Source organism: Aphis gossypii, chromosome 2 (assembly GCF_020184175.1).
Source record: "Aphis gossypii isolate Hap1 chromosome 2, ASM2018417v2, whole genome shotgun sequence".
In the NCBI taxonomy this organism is placed as follows: Eukaryota; Metazoa; Arthropoda; class Insecta; order Hemiptera; family Aphididae; genus Aphis; species Aphis gossypii.
In genome coordinates, this window is record NC_065531.1 from 50,225,557 (window position 1) to 50,240,540 (window position 14,984).

A 14,984-nucleotide genomic window follows, 5' to 3' on the forward strand; every position below is an offset into this window, starting at 1 on the left:
GACTGTGACGAAATAATAGATCAAACAGGTCACGAGAGATTCAAAATACTATCCTCAATTGTTCATCATCGAACTATTATTAAGTTTATTTATGGTTTCTAATTTAAATGTCAATTTGTCGGATTCAAATTGTATGTAACATATTCACTCACCTATGTTTAATGAACTGCAGTATGTGAATAATTGATTATATTTATTAATTTATTTTATTGATTTTGTAAGTAGTTTATTATCATTTATGGGTCATTATAATATTAATTTGCTATCTTATATTAACTATGTTATTAAACTTGTCAATATTTTAAAAATATTAAACATTTAATTCAGCCAACCCCGTTAACCTAATAGAAAAATAAACCCCTAAAAGTAAATAAGAACTCAGCTATATAATAAGTGTCTACATGTACCTCGTCATTAAGTACTTCTAAATCACTGTTACGATTTGTTCAATTTGAATTCAAAGAATAATCATTGTGTAAAATGTAAAAATATTCTGGATGAGGCTGGTCTTATTTGTTGATAACAAAGATTACCGAACAATTATATAAATAATAATATTATATAATTTTAGCAAATTTTTTTATTTTTATAATTTTACGTATAAAATGTATTTGAAACCGGAATCCATAGATATCCAATCCCATAACCAACTAAAATTATAGCGTTATTGATACTACAAAAACCGCCAATCACATTTATATAATTTAGTTAGGTAGTTATTATTACATTAGTTAGGTTAATTTAGGATGTGAACAGGAATTAATAGTTAATAATACAATTGTATAAACATAAATTCGTTATACACACAATCATGGATTTTTGATAAATATTTAATAATATAATTAATCATTATTTAGTTTATCATTCTCGCGGATTAAGTAAAATTATTTGTAGTAATCTATATTATGATAAAATATTACAATTTTTGTTATTCTTATAGGTTTGTATAGATTAGTTTGTTGGTTCGATCGCGAAAGTGATAGTTGTAATAGAAAAATATATTAAAAAAAATCTTATTAAAAAACATATGATTTACCTATGGTATTATATTATTTATCATCTATGGCAAACGACAATAATCGTCATTATTCCTAGTAGACGATAAACTATGAACTATTCTACTATTCTTAAATGAACAGTCGTCAGATAAAGTACATCTTTAATATATAACAATAGTATTCTCAATATTTGTTCATAAAATACTTCATAATTACTTCTATTTTGAAGTGTGATGAAGATGAAAAAATAACTGTTTCTTCGGCGTTTATGCAGCACGTCTGGACTGTAGATAAATGGCAAAGATTTCACGGGAAGTTTCGACGTTTGCGTAAGTTAAAATTTTCATATCGTTCATCCAATTCATTAGATAAACTGATAGAAAAAAAAATTAAGTCGTCAAATAAACTTTGGATTCTGAAAATAGCTATCAATGTATTGATTTTACAATAATGTATTTTTTTCTGTCTGTCACGATTTTAAACTTAAGATGAGGGGCTCTTTGTTAATCAATAATATGATCTATTTGATATTTTAAGAGATTAAATGTAAAATTAAAAAAAAAAAATCAGGTGTTTTATTAATAACCGATAAAAAAAAATTAAAGAAAAACTAAATTTTTAAGTTGAACTAGTGTCATTTTCATAAAATTGATTTATTTATTTATTTTATAACTCAAAAATGACAATCATAGAAATTTTTAATCATCATCAATAACTGTCTACATTATAATTGCCTATGTATTTTATAATTTTCAAAATAATTTAACTATTTTTAGACAATTGATATTTTTAATTTTTTTGTAAAAGCCGAAAAAAAATATCAATAATCAAATATATGCTTAAAAAGTGAATACGAAGTTCCTCATCAGTTTTTCATATACCAATTTATTATAATCAAAAATATATAATAGTAATATTTATTATACAATTTTAAAGTTAAAATTTTGACAAAATTCATCTAAATCTATAAAATGCACAAATTATTTTTTAGCAAATACTCTATAAAAAATGTCTTTATATCTAAAATTTAAAAATGTAATATAAAAATCCTTGTTAGTTTTATATATACCAAAAATAAAAAGTTGACAGGAAAATAACAATATTTCTTATATTATTTAATATAGGTACTTTATAATTTTACGATATATTGAATATTTATAAATCACTCAAAAATAAATATTTCTTCTCGAACGATTTTGGTGTTTAGTTTTAATTATAAAACGAATAACCATTAATTTTTTATGATAATATTTTTTACACATAGTATCATTTTCAAAATATTTTGTGTTATTAATAGACATTTGAATTTTTCAATATAGTCGTATAAATATATGTTTTTCTATAAAAGATGTTAAAACATTATTCGTTGGTTTAGTATTCTTAGAAATTAAATAAAAGTTTTAACACTAGTTGTTATTATTTTTGAATAAACATTATGAAAATATACACATTTTTTTATATTAATTTAAAGCTCATATTTTTTAAAAAATCGTTAAGATCTAAAACATTTACAAACTGCTTTTTAGTAGAAAAATCTATAAAATCGTTAGGTAGCTTAATTTTCTCGTAAGTTATTTTTACTGGAACTAAAATATCTAAAAATATGTGTGTAAAACGAACAATTTTTTTTTAGATCTAGTTCAAAAAAATCATATATGAAACTGTGTATACGCAAAATTATATTTTTGAAATAATAATATGTAGATTAATTTTAAAATATTTATTTATACTTACAATTTATTCACTATGTTATATGAAATGGGTTTTATTGACTCAAAAGTTAATAATAATATTATAAAATGGTATAAATTATTTTTATTCTTAATATAATAATATAATAAATTTAATGTTTTCCGGTAAAATTTAATCAACTTTTCTAAGTATTTTAATAGCAATATCAATAAACACAATAGGTACTATGACATGTTATTATACTGTGTAGGTCGAGTTAATATAATAATAATAATTATTATTATTATAATAATGTAGAAACGTAAGGCTATAATATTATGGGACCAATAATAATTTTTTTTTTTTTAATAATATACGCTTTATTTTTCTATAGTTTATCGTTTTCATAGCATAAGTTAAATAATTTGTACTTGGTAGTCATCCAAATATCACAAATTTTGCTATTTAAGCTTATGGTCTAGTTCGTATAAATGTTTCAATTTAATATGTGTCAAACAGCTGAAATAGACAAATAGATTCTATAAAAGCATAGAGCTTAATATATACAAAAAAAAAAATATATGTGGTTTATATGTTTTATAATATGTATTATCCATGGCAAACGACAATCGTCGTCATTCGTTGGAGATGATTAACAATTTTAATAGTCATAAATGAACTGCAGTAGCTATAAGCAGTACATTGTTAGTTTATAATAATTATTTTCATTTTTTGTTCTTTTGGTTTATTTTTTATAAAATATCTCAATATTTCCATTTCTTAACGTGATAAAAAAGTACAAATTACTGTTTCTTCGGAGGTGGTGCACCGCTTTAAAGGCTGTTGACAAGGCACAACTCGGGTTTAAGGAAAGATTCGACGACTACTTACGTAAGTTTATTTTCTTATTATTTTTTTTTTATATAGAATTTGTTAGGTAGTATTATTGTATTAAATAAGTTTTATGTATAAATATTGTTGGGGATTGTCTCACCATATTCGACGTGTATAAACTATAAAGTATACTTCGTACGACATCAGTACATCACTAATTGTTTAACAAAATATCGATTTACGATATTATAGCGATTATGGTACTGGTTTGTTATATAGCCCCACCGCGACAAGTTAAAACTTTATCGCCACACCATTCATATTACAATAAATACAACGTATAAATATAAAAAAAATAATGAGTTTATTTATTGATATTCATTAATTTAATAATTCGACGATATAATGATATAATATTAAAAATAATTAAAACTAAAAAATGGAATAATAATAAATTCAATGATAAGAAACGTAAAAAATGTATAAAAGTTCATTTTAAACACGAACAAATGACGGAAAAATACGTGTATAGAGTAGAGATGTTTGATCGATATTATATTACATCGATCCATATTATGTGATAAATATCTATGATAGGTACTATTTATAGTAATTGTCTTTTACGTTGAATTATTTGATTTTAAAAATTGTGTACGATGTATTTATTATTATGGATAGCGGGGCTATATCCAAGGCTGTAAAACGTCATTCAAAAATTCGCATTATTATTTGGACGAAAATAAATCTAGTTTAGATATTATGTTTGAATAAATTAACTTGAAGTTAACACATTAATCTTAAAAAAGCAGGTAAGTGGGTACAGTTCTGTTACACGCCTGTACATTAGATGCCGTGTGCTGTATTATATATTATAGGAGTGTTAAATTTGAATCCAATGATAGGTATCATTGTATATGAAAAACGATTCTGAACGAAGATGATTTATCAGCCTAGGATATAATTTTTAGTGGTTAGTGAAAAAGATAGTTTATGTTTTAATGGCTTTAATAGGTACACCAAAATTTAAGTTATTTTATAATTATTATAAGCTAAACTTATGGAAAATCTTGTATTAAATTTTTAACTACTTATACAAATATTTTTATGAATTAAACCTATAAAATAATTCGCTAATATTCATGATATTTGAACTTTAAATGCTAATTATTGCTAAATTGCTAAATTGTGCATATGTATTCTTATAATTTTTCAATCACTATAAGAATAACTTATGAGGAACTTTGTATTAAATGTTCAAGTATTTTGACTGGGCCAAAAAATTTGTATTGACAATTCAAAAAAAAAATATATCAGGTATCATGATACAGGCGTATCATTGTATACGAAAAACGATTCTGAACGAACATGATTAACTGTCAGTTTAGGATATATATTTATTTTAAGGTGGTTTATAGTTTAATGACCTACACACCTCAAAATTAAATCACGTATAGATAATGTCAATTTAAATTTTGGTGTATGTTTTAAGTCTCTAAGACTAGTAATTTTTATTTTAAACTTAAAATTATTGTACATTTTTCATTTTTTTTTATAATATTTATGCATTTTTAAATTAAAATCTAAAACTATTTGATTAACGATTGTAAATAGGTAATTGTTATTTTACACGTGAATATTTGATTTTATAAAAATTTAAATATTAAGTAAAATTGTTTTAATTGGCTAACGCTCAACTTATTTTATAATTATTGTAAGCCAAGCGCATGTAAAATCGTGTATTCAATTTTCAACTTTTAGCCACTTATACACAATTTTTTTTATAAATTTTTAATTACAAAGTAATTTGCAAATATTCACGATTTTAACGAATTTTGTCAATAATTGAAATTCAAACACTAATATAAAAAAAAATTATTTCTTTGTATTCTTATAATTTCTGAATCACTATAGAATTTTAAATTTTTACGAAATTGCGTAACGATAACGATTTATTATTATTCAAAAAGATTAAGTCGTAGATTCGTAGATACTTGAAAATGTCACCAGTTATTTGTATTGGCATTTTCTTTATATGATTTAATTTTAAAAATATTTCGTTTATTTTAATGCTATTAATAGGCATTTTAAATTGAAATATTCGTTTTTTTTTTGTTTTTTTTTTTACAATTATTGATAACATTTTTTTGGCTGAGTCAAAATACTTGAAAATTTAATACAAAGTTCCTTATAAGTTAGTCTTATAGTGATTAAAAAAAATATAATAATACATAGACACAATTTTTTTTTATTACCATTTGATGTTTAAATATTGATAACAATTCGTCAAAATCATGAATATTTGCAAATTATTTTGTAGGTATAATTCATAAAAATTGTTGTATAAGTAGCTAAAAGTTTTGTGCGCTTGAGTTTTTCTACTATAAATTCAGTTCATCAATTTATTGTTAAATATAATACTGACTGTTTTTTACTTTATGGATGATAGTCGACAATGCAAACGTGCTTAACTGGGAATCAAGTCTTTTAGCTTTTAATAGTTTAGATTATAATATTTACATAAATAGATTTTTGGTGAATATTTTATAGCAGATTCTGATTCGAACTTGACGTCAAGGATCAATTAGTTAGGATTTTTATAAACATTATTTATTATAATTTGTAATGTATGCTCCATAAATGTAATGTATTATAATCAGTGCTATGTATTTTTTTTTCAGTAGGTGTTTAATTATTTTCTTTTTTTATATTGTTTATTGATCATTGGATATTTTAATCTATAATATGTCAATAACCTATATATTAATTTTTATTATTATAACTTCTGGTATAACAATATATACAATTTTATATGTTATATCTATATCGTTTGTACACACGTATTTCACGACGAAAATTCTAATTATTTTTGACAGAAATCATTTCTATATCAATATAAATGTTGATATAATCTTTACAAATAGAAAAATTGTATGTACCTTAATTTGATTTATTAATTTTATAATATAATTATATTTATATAAAATATAATTTTTTTTTAAATAATAATAAATAATTTCATGTTTAGAAATTTATATTATGTTGCCTTGGAATTTTACAGCAGTAATATAGCATGGATGATCCAATTAGTCATGGAACCAAATTCAGATACCGACGTCAGTTGAAAACCTTTAAGAAAAGCCAAATCTTTAAACTATTTAATAGAATGTTCAAATTAACCAGGTAATAATTTAAATGTATATATTTTATTTATAAACTAGTTACTAGTATAATAATTATTTTAACCAAACGTAGATTATTTACGCAAAATCCATTATCCCATAGTCACATTTACCCGGTTTTAAAAACAAAACCAATTACCAACTATCACATTTACCCGGTTTTGAAAACCACTATACCATATACCCGGTTTTGAAAACAAAATCTTTTACTTAACCACTATAACATTTACCCGGTTTTGAAAACAAAACCCTTACCCTATTATCACATTTCCCAGTTTTGAAACCAAAACACATTACTTACCCACTATCACTTTACCCGGTTTTTTAAACAAAACCCTTACCCCATCATCACATTTCCCAGTTTTGGAACCAAAACACATTACTTACCCACTATCACATTTACTCGGTTTTGAAAGCAAAACCCTTAATCCATTATCAATATTACCCGGTTTTGAAAACAAAACCCTTAATCCATTATCATATTTCCCGGTTTTTAAAAAAAAAACCCATTGCTTACCCACTATCACATTTACCCGGTTTTTTAAACAAAACCCTTACACCAATATCACATTTACCCGGTTTTGAAAGCAAAACCCTTAATCCATTAACAATATTACCCGGTTTTGAAAACAAAACTCATAAATCACTACCATATTTACCCGGTTTTGAAAGCAAAACCCTTAATCTATTATCAATATTGCCCGGTTTTAAAACAAAACCAATTACTAACCCACTATCACATTTACCCGGTTTTGAAAACAAAACCCTTAATCCATTAACAATATTACCCGGTTTTGAAAACAAAACTCATAAACCACTATCATATTTACCCGGTTTTGAAAGCAAAAAAAAAAAAAATCCATTAATTCCATTAACAATATTACCGGTTTTGAAAACAAAACTCATAATCACTACCATATTTACCCGGTTTTGAAAGCAAAACCCTTAATCTATTATCAATATTGCCCGGTTTTAAAACAAAACAATTACTAACCCACTATCACATTTACCCGGTTTTGAAAACAAAACCCTTAATCCATTACAATATTACCCGGTTTTGAAACAAACTCATAAACCACTATCATATTTACCCGGTTTTGAAAGCAAAACAAAAAAAATCCATTAAAATCCATTAACATATTACCTACCGGTTTTGAAAACAAAACTCATAAATCACTACCATAATTTACCCGGTTTTGAAAGCAAAACCCTTAATCTATTATCAATATTGCCCGGTTTTAAAACAAAACCAATTACTAACCCACTATCACATTTACCCGTTTTGAAAACAAAACCCTTAATCCATAACAATATTACCCGGTTTTGAAAACAAAACTCATAACCACTATCATATTTACCCGGTTTTGAAAGCAAAACAAAAAAAATCCATTAATCCATTAACAATATTACCCGGTTTTGAAAACAAAACTCATAAATCACTACCATATTTACCTGGTTTGAAAGCAAAACCCTTACCATTAACAATCCATTACAATTACCCGTTTTGAAAACAAAACTCATAAACCACTACCATATTTACCCGGTTTTGAAAGCAAAACCCTTAATCTATTATCAATATTGCCCGGTTTTAAAACAAAACCAATTACTAACCCACTATCACATTTACCCGGTTTTTTAAACAAAACCCTTACACCAATATCACCTTTACCCGGTTTTGAAAGCAAAACTCATAAACCACTATCATATTTACCCGGTTTTGAAAGCAAAACCCTTAATCCATTAAGAATATTACAAGGTTTTGAAAGCAAAACCCTTACACCAATATCACATTTACCCGGTTTTGAAAGCAAAACCCTTAATCCATTATCAATATTACCCGGTTTTGAAAACAAAACTCATAAACCACTATCATATTTACCCGGTTTTGAAAGCAAAACAAAAAAAATCCATTAAAATCCATTAACAATATTACCCGGTTTTGAAAACAAAACTCATAAATCACTACCATATTTACCCGGTTTTGAAAGCAAAACCCTTAATCTATTATCAATATTGCCCGGTTTTGAAAACAAAACCAATTACTAACCCACTATCACATTTACCCGGTTTTGAAAACAAAACCCTTAATCCATTATCATATTTCCCGGTTTTTAAAAAAAAAACCCATTGCTTACCCACTATCACATTTACCCGGTTTTTTAAAAAAAAACCCATTGCTTACCCACTATCACATTTACCCGGTTTTTTAAACAAAACCCTTACACCAATATCACATTTACCCGGTTTTGAAAGCAAAACCCTTAATCTATTATCAATATTGCCCGGTTTTAAAACAAAACCAATTACTAACCCACTATCACATTTACCCGGTTTTGAAAACAAAACCCTTAATCCATTAACAATATTACCCGGTTTTGAAAACAAAACTCATAAACCACTATCATATTTACCCGGTTTTGAAAGCAAAACAAAAAAAATCCATTAAAATCCATTAACAATATTACCCGGTTTTGAAAACAAAACTCATAAATCACTACCATATTTACCCGGTTTTGAAAGCAAAACAAAAAAAATCCATTAAAATCCATTAACAATATTACCCGGTTTTGAAAACAAAACTCATAAATCACTACCATATTTACCCGGTTTTGAAAGCAAAACCCTTAATCTATTATCAATATTGCCCGGTTTTAAAACAAAACCAATTACTAACCCACTATCACATTTACCCGGTTTTGAAAGCAAAACCCTTAATCCATTATCAATATTATCCAGTTTTGAACACAAAACTCATAAACCACTACCATATTTACCCGGTTTTGAAAGCAAAACCCTTTATCTATTATCAATATTGCCCGGTTTTAAAACAAAACCAATTACTAACCCACTAATACATTTTGCGGTTTTGAAAGCAAAACCTTTAATCTATTATCATACTTCCCGGTTTTAAAAAAACCCCATTACTTACCCACTATCACATTAATTACCTGGTTTTCAAAACAAAACCCTTTACTCATTATACCTTTTACCGGTTTTGAATACAAAACTTTAACCCATTATCAAATTTACCCGGTTTTGAAAGCAAAACTCATAAACCACTACCATATTTACCCGGTTTTGAAAACAAAACCCTTCATCTATTATCAATATTACCCGGTTTTGAAAGCAAAACCTTTAACCCATCATTATTTTTTCCGGTTTTAAAAGAAAACCTATAACCCATTCATAATAATTATCAAAACACATAACCCTTTTACAAATTTACCCGGTTTTGATAACAAAATCCATTACATTCAAATAATTATTATACTTGTATTCAGATAAAAAGCCCTTTAATAATATTGCATCATATTTTGAATACATTTAATTTTATAGTTATTTAAAATATTTTAACTTCATGAAGTTCCCCCGATTTGTAACATAATTTAAATACTTAAAATATTTTAGTGGCAGTATCCTCTTTAGCTTATTATAAACTATGACATAGATAATGATAATTTTAATAATAGAAGATAATGATGGGGTTTTGACAAAGTTTAAATTATTCATTAAAACCAAAAGATAAGACACATATTATTTTAATGTGTAATACAATTTTGATTTGTCTATATTGATATATAAGACGTTTTATTCACAACAATTTAATTTAAATAATATAAATTATAATTACTTTATTAATTATACATGGTAGTTAATACTGGTTAAATAAATTGACTGTTCAACATATAATTTGTTTTATATTGGATGGGGTAGAATAAATTACTATTTATTGTGTTAAAGACATTTTTTTTAAAACGAATAAGGGAACGAGTTATTGAAAATCAATATTATCCCTAACAATAAATAAATTAAAATTAAACAATAATTTATAATAATTTAGAATTTAGATAATAAAAAAGTGTTTCTATTTTTAAGCAAAGAAAGATTGATACATATAATAAAATACGGATTTAAATGAAATATCAGGAATTCTATAAATATTAAAGTTAAAGCAGAACAATTAAAATATTATTTATATTTCAGTATTTTTAACTATATATTTATTTTGTAAATGATTTTAAATTAAAATTTTTTTTTGAATGATTTACATAACAGCTATAAATATAAAACTAAATTAAATTAAACTATTTTAAATTTATTTAATTGAATGAGAAGACCGTAGTTAAAAAAAATCAATATGATGAATAATTATAATAAATATTATCAAATCTATAAATTAATATGAAAAACAATTGGTACATTATTATTATTTAATTTTTTTACATAATATATTTAACCATTTACTTATAAAGTCTAACATATAATATTTTATAATTTGTATGCTATTAAGTAGGGGAAAATTGTATTTCTAAATAACTCAAATAAGAATTTGTGAATTAGTTAAATTAATTTATTTTACAATTTTTGGATAGTAATATTATTATTTATGTCACAATTTCTTATTTTTTTTTGGGTGATCTCTTAAAGAAATTAATTCATTTACTCAAGACCTTAATCGCTGCAAAATAGTATTATGTTTATAGTTTATACTCGCCTATAATGGGCTAATCACGGCATTATTTTCTAACCACACTTTTTTGCATATTTTTAAAACCCGATTTCAAAATGTATTACTTTTATTTTATACCTACCTATTATAAACAGTTTGTTATTAGCTTAATTTCTACATTATATTCTACAAGATTTATATAAATCTATACTTAAATTGTTTTTAATGAATTTTCAAAATAAAACATCAGACAATACTATAATATTTTGAGTGTTACTAATATGTGTCCAGAAACAATCGTTTATGTCAGTATAGTATGATGATTTTTGAAGTCTTGTAAATTATTTTATTAAAAGTTAAAATTTATCGTAAATAATTATTATAATTGAACAATTTATTATAACACTATTGAGTATAAATTAATCAGTTATGTATTAATGTCTGTAGAGTATATTATAAGGTAAAAATCATTTTGAAAAAAGTAAAGGTAAATTAAAATTTTTTTATATTTTAAACTTTAACTAATTTAAAACTGTATCTACATTTTAAATGAATTTCAAACTATGTTTTTTTCCTTTACGTAAAAGTAAAAAAGTAATAAAAGTAATAAAAATATAATATTTATTATTATAAATACCTATATAATAATACTAATAACAATAACTGTTTATGTTATCATTGCGCAATGCTACATTGGTAGGTACTTATTATGTATGTAATCTAAACATGACGAGTAAAAAATAAAATCCTCTTATACTTATATAGGTGGAAAAATCAAAGATTATATGGGTCAGAGTGTAGATTGGATTTTTGATATTTCATGTTCATAATGATAATGCTAATATTTGTTGCCAATTTTATTTTTGGCACCAAAAGGAAATATTTAAACCAAAAAAATCGCTAGTATTTAACGCTTGTGTGTGTTATTCAGTATTTCAATAGGACAATGTTCAGAATAAAAAAAAAATCTCATAAAAAAAATGAATGAATTTCCGATTTTGTTATTCCATTTTTATTTTATGATATTTTGTTATTATGTCTTCATTATATTATTGTTATTGGTATTATTAACATGTTTATTTTTCGACTGTTAGAATATTAATAAGGTCCATAGAATTTATAACAAAGTAAATTAGAAATGCTGAATATTGGTACTTTTCAAAATTTCATTTTCAGTAGTCCTAAAATACTTATAATGTTTATTTAGTTTTAACAAAGAACCATTCGTCAATTATTTTAATTTAAATAATATGTTAAAAACAAATAATTAAAAAATAATAGCAGTATTATAGTATAAAATAGTCAATCAAAATAAACATATAACAGAAATTCATAAAAAGTAACAGATAAATAAAATAATTGTAAAATAATAAATAAATAATATTTATATATAATTTATGAACAATAATAATTACTAATATTTATACATTTAGCTATATTACATACTTTCACTGCTCTCACGTTCTTTGTGTAGTTGATCTTGCTTTTTTTTTTTGAACTTTTAGGCGTTAAAATATTGTATACATTGAATTAAAAACGGGGTTTTTCAATCCGCGTTGCTTCTTCATCTTGTAGTTAGGTGATATAATTAACAACCATGATAGATAATTTGTTCCTACAAGTTAATTGAAATAGATATTCCACCCTTAATAAAAATTGTTTGTTTATTGACATAATTTAAAGTGATTTTGTGAATGTTTTATAAATGTCAGTAAAAAAAATTAAAAATAAATATTTAATTCTTTTTAATTTTTTTGATTTTTAATTTTCGCACTATACGTGGGTAAGACTGGCTTTATATATTATGAGTCTATTTTATTTTCATAGTTTATGACTGTTGAGACTTGAGAATCATAACAGTAATCCACGTTAATAATTATCGTACCAGTTTTCTGTCAAAAGCAAAAGATTTACATACAATCATTTTTCTTCAACTAAATTGCATCCATTTATAAATTTATTTTTTAATTAATAAAAAGCATTTCATAGTAGATACCTGATGTAGTATACAATAAGGATACAAGAGATTTCGTTTCTTTTTAATTCGTTGTGTTTTGAATTGAAAATCAATGTCTTCGAATTATATTTATACTCATAGTATATATACGAGTTGCATGTCGTTTACTTTAATATACAGTCTTACTATAGTGATATATTTATATACATAGTACACAACCATACAACATATATTTTACCCTGAAATGATTTTTATTAAAAAACCGTGTGTAATACGCATATATTTATATTCGTACAATCGTACTTTTACCCGAGTGTGTATGCCTGTTAAATCTGGGCGGGTGATCAATCAATACAATAAAACCGTATAGCAAAAATCAGAGTAAAAACACCATCTTATGCAACATAACCGTGCCTCGTGCAGAAAGACAGACTTTCGAATTACTGTAAACAGAAATATAGGTACTCAAAGTGCAATGGCTTTACATCTAAACTCGGACGTGGGTTAAGCTGTGAGGTCGCCAAATAGTATCGCATATTGTGATACCTACGAGTGACCGACGTCGCCGTAGTCCGAAAACCTATAATTATTGTCATTATCGTCTTTTAACTTCAATCCTATGGACGTAGGTCAGACATACCTCATACTAGTGCTTAGAGTAGTAAAGAAGTTGTGTAATAATTATTTGCGGTTTAATTATAAATTGTGGGACGTTTATACGGAAAAGCAGACCACATGTCGCGATAATCTATGAGCTAAGTAAATCGTATTCTGCCTATACCATTATATGCGTTCATCGCATAGAAAACTAATAAAATAGAAATTTGTGCGACGATAATTAGTTTTCCATTAAAAATATCAGAGAATGGGTTTTTTCATTATTCAATTTGCGAATCATAGTACCACAGGCGATTTGATTTAGAATTATATTTTTCACAACACTAGAATGCCGTTATCGTATTAATGTATAATAGGTGTAGTACCTATAATGTTTAGTATACTATATAACTATATATAAAATATAAAATATAAAATATACCATGATTAAAACTTTTACTCAGTCATTTGATATTAATGTCGAATGGTATTTTACCTTTACTTAGACTAAAAACAAAAACCAAACTTTTACGAAATACTATAATATAATATATGAGTACGTGGAAGGTTTGTAATTTTTAAAATACCTCTAACGCATTGGACATGTAACTATAACTTCTCCGATTTCAAAACATTCCACTTATTGATATATTATACTATACAAAAAAAAAATGGTGACCGGTGGGAAATGATAAAATAATCAGTGACTTGTGAGATGTAATTACATCTTACAACATTTATGATTCATTTATTTTTAAGAAGTTTAATTCACGTAGAATTGGATCTATGATATTCGATTAAGTAATTAATAAGTAAGATTAAACCATGTATGTTGTCACAGAGTAAAATATTAAGGATATTAGGATCAAAAAGGATTATTATTGAATTAAACTTTGTAAGAGTATGTACGATTTATGCAACCGATTTTAAAATTAAATTCTATCACGTGTGTTGATATAGTGTCGGTGCACATTTAAAGCACTTGTAGAGATATAACAATATTACATTTTGATGTTTGACAGTGTTCAATCTAATATATACAGTACTGAGATATTTAAATCGGTTGAATTTAAGTATAGATGTCGATCAAATTACGTATGCTGCAAAAATTTGCATAACTTTATTGACAATCGTTTTTTTTCGATTTCGTGATCACCAGCTAGCTGTTTAATTAAATTAAAATCTATTTTAGCGATGAATTTTTAATGATGTTTACGACCTATCAATGTTGTAATTGATCGACCGAGCCGAGGCGGATTCGCAACCATGAATTTAAAAATTAGCGAATCATGCTTACA

The 14,984-nt window shown here is 24.9% G+C and overlaps 1 long non-coding RNA gene across 9 annotated transcripts in view; it reads left to right on the forward strand.

Annotated features, from left to right (window-relative positions):
• Nucleotides 1–1,096: 1,096 nt before the first annotated feature.
• LOC126549666 (uncharacterized) overlaps nucleotides 1,097–14,984 on the forward strand; it is a 75,163-nt gene continuing 61,275 nt past the window's right edge. For 6 of the 9 annotated variants that reach the window (XR_007603782.1, XR_007603784.1, XR_007603781.1 and 3 more), the window contains exons 1-2: nucleotides 3,304–3,560; nucleotides 6,562–6,683. This is a non-coding gene — a long non-coding RNA (uncharacterized LOC126549666). Of the gene's footprint in view, nucleotides 1,328–3,303; nucleotides 3,561–6,561; nucleotides 6,684–14,984 lie in introns of those variants that run through there. The other 3 variants (XR_007603786.1, XR_007603779.1, XR_007603783.1) reach the window with 3 other exon arrangements.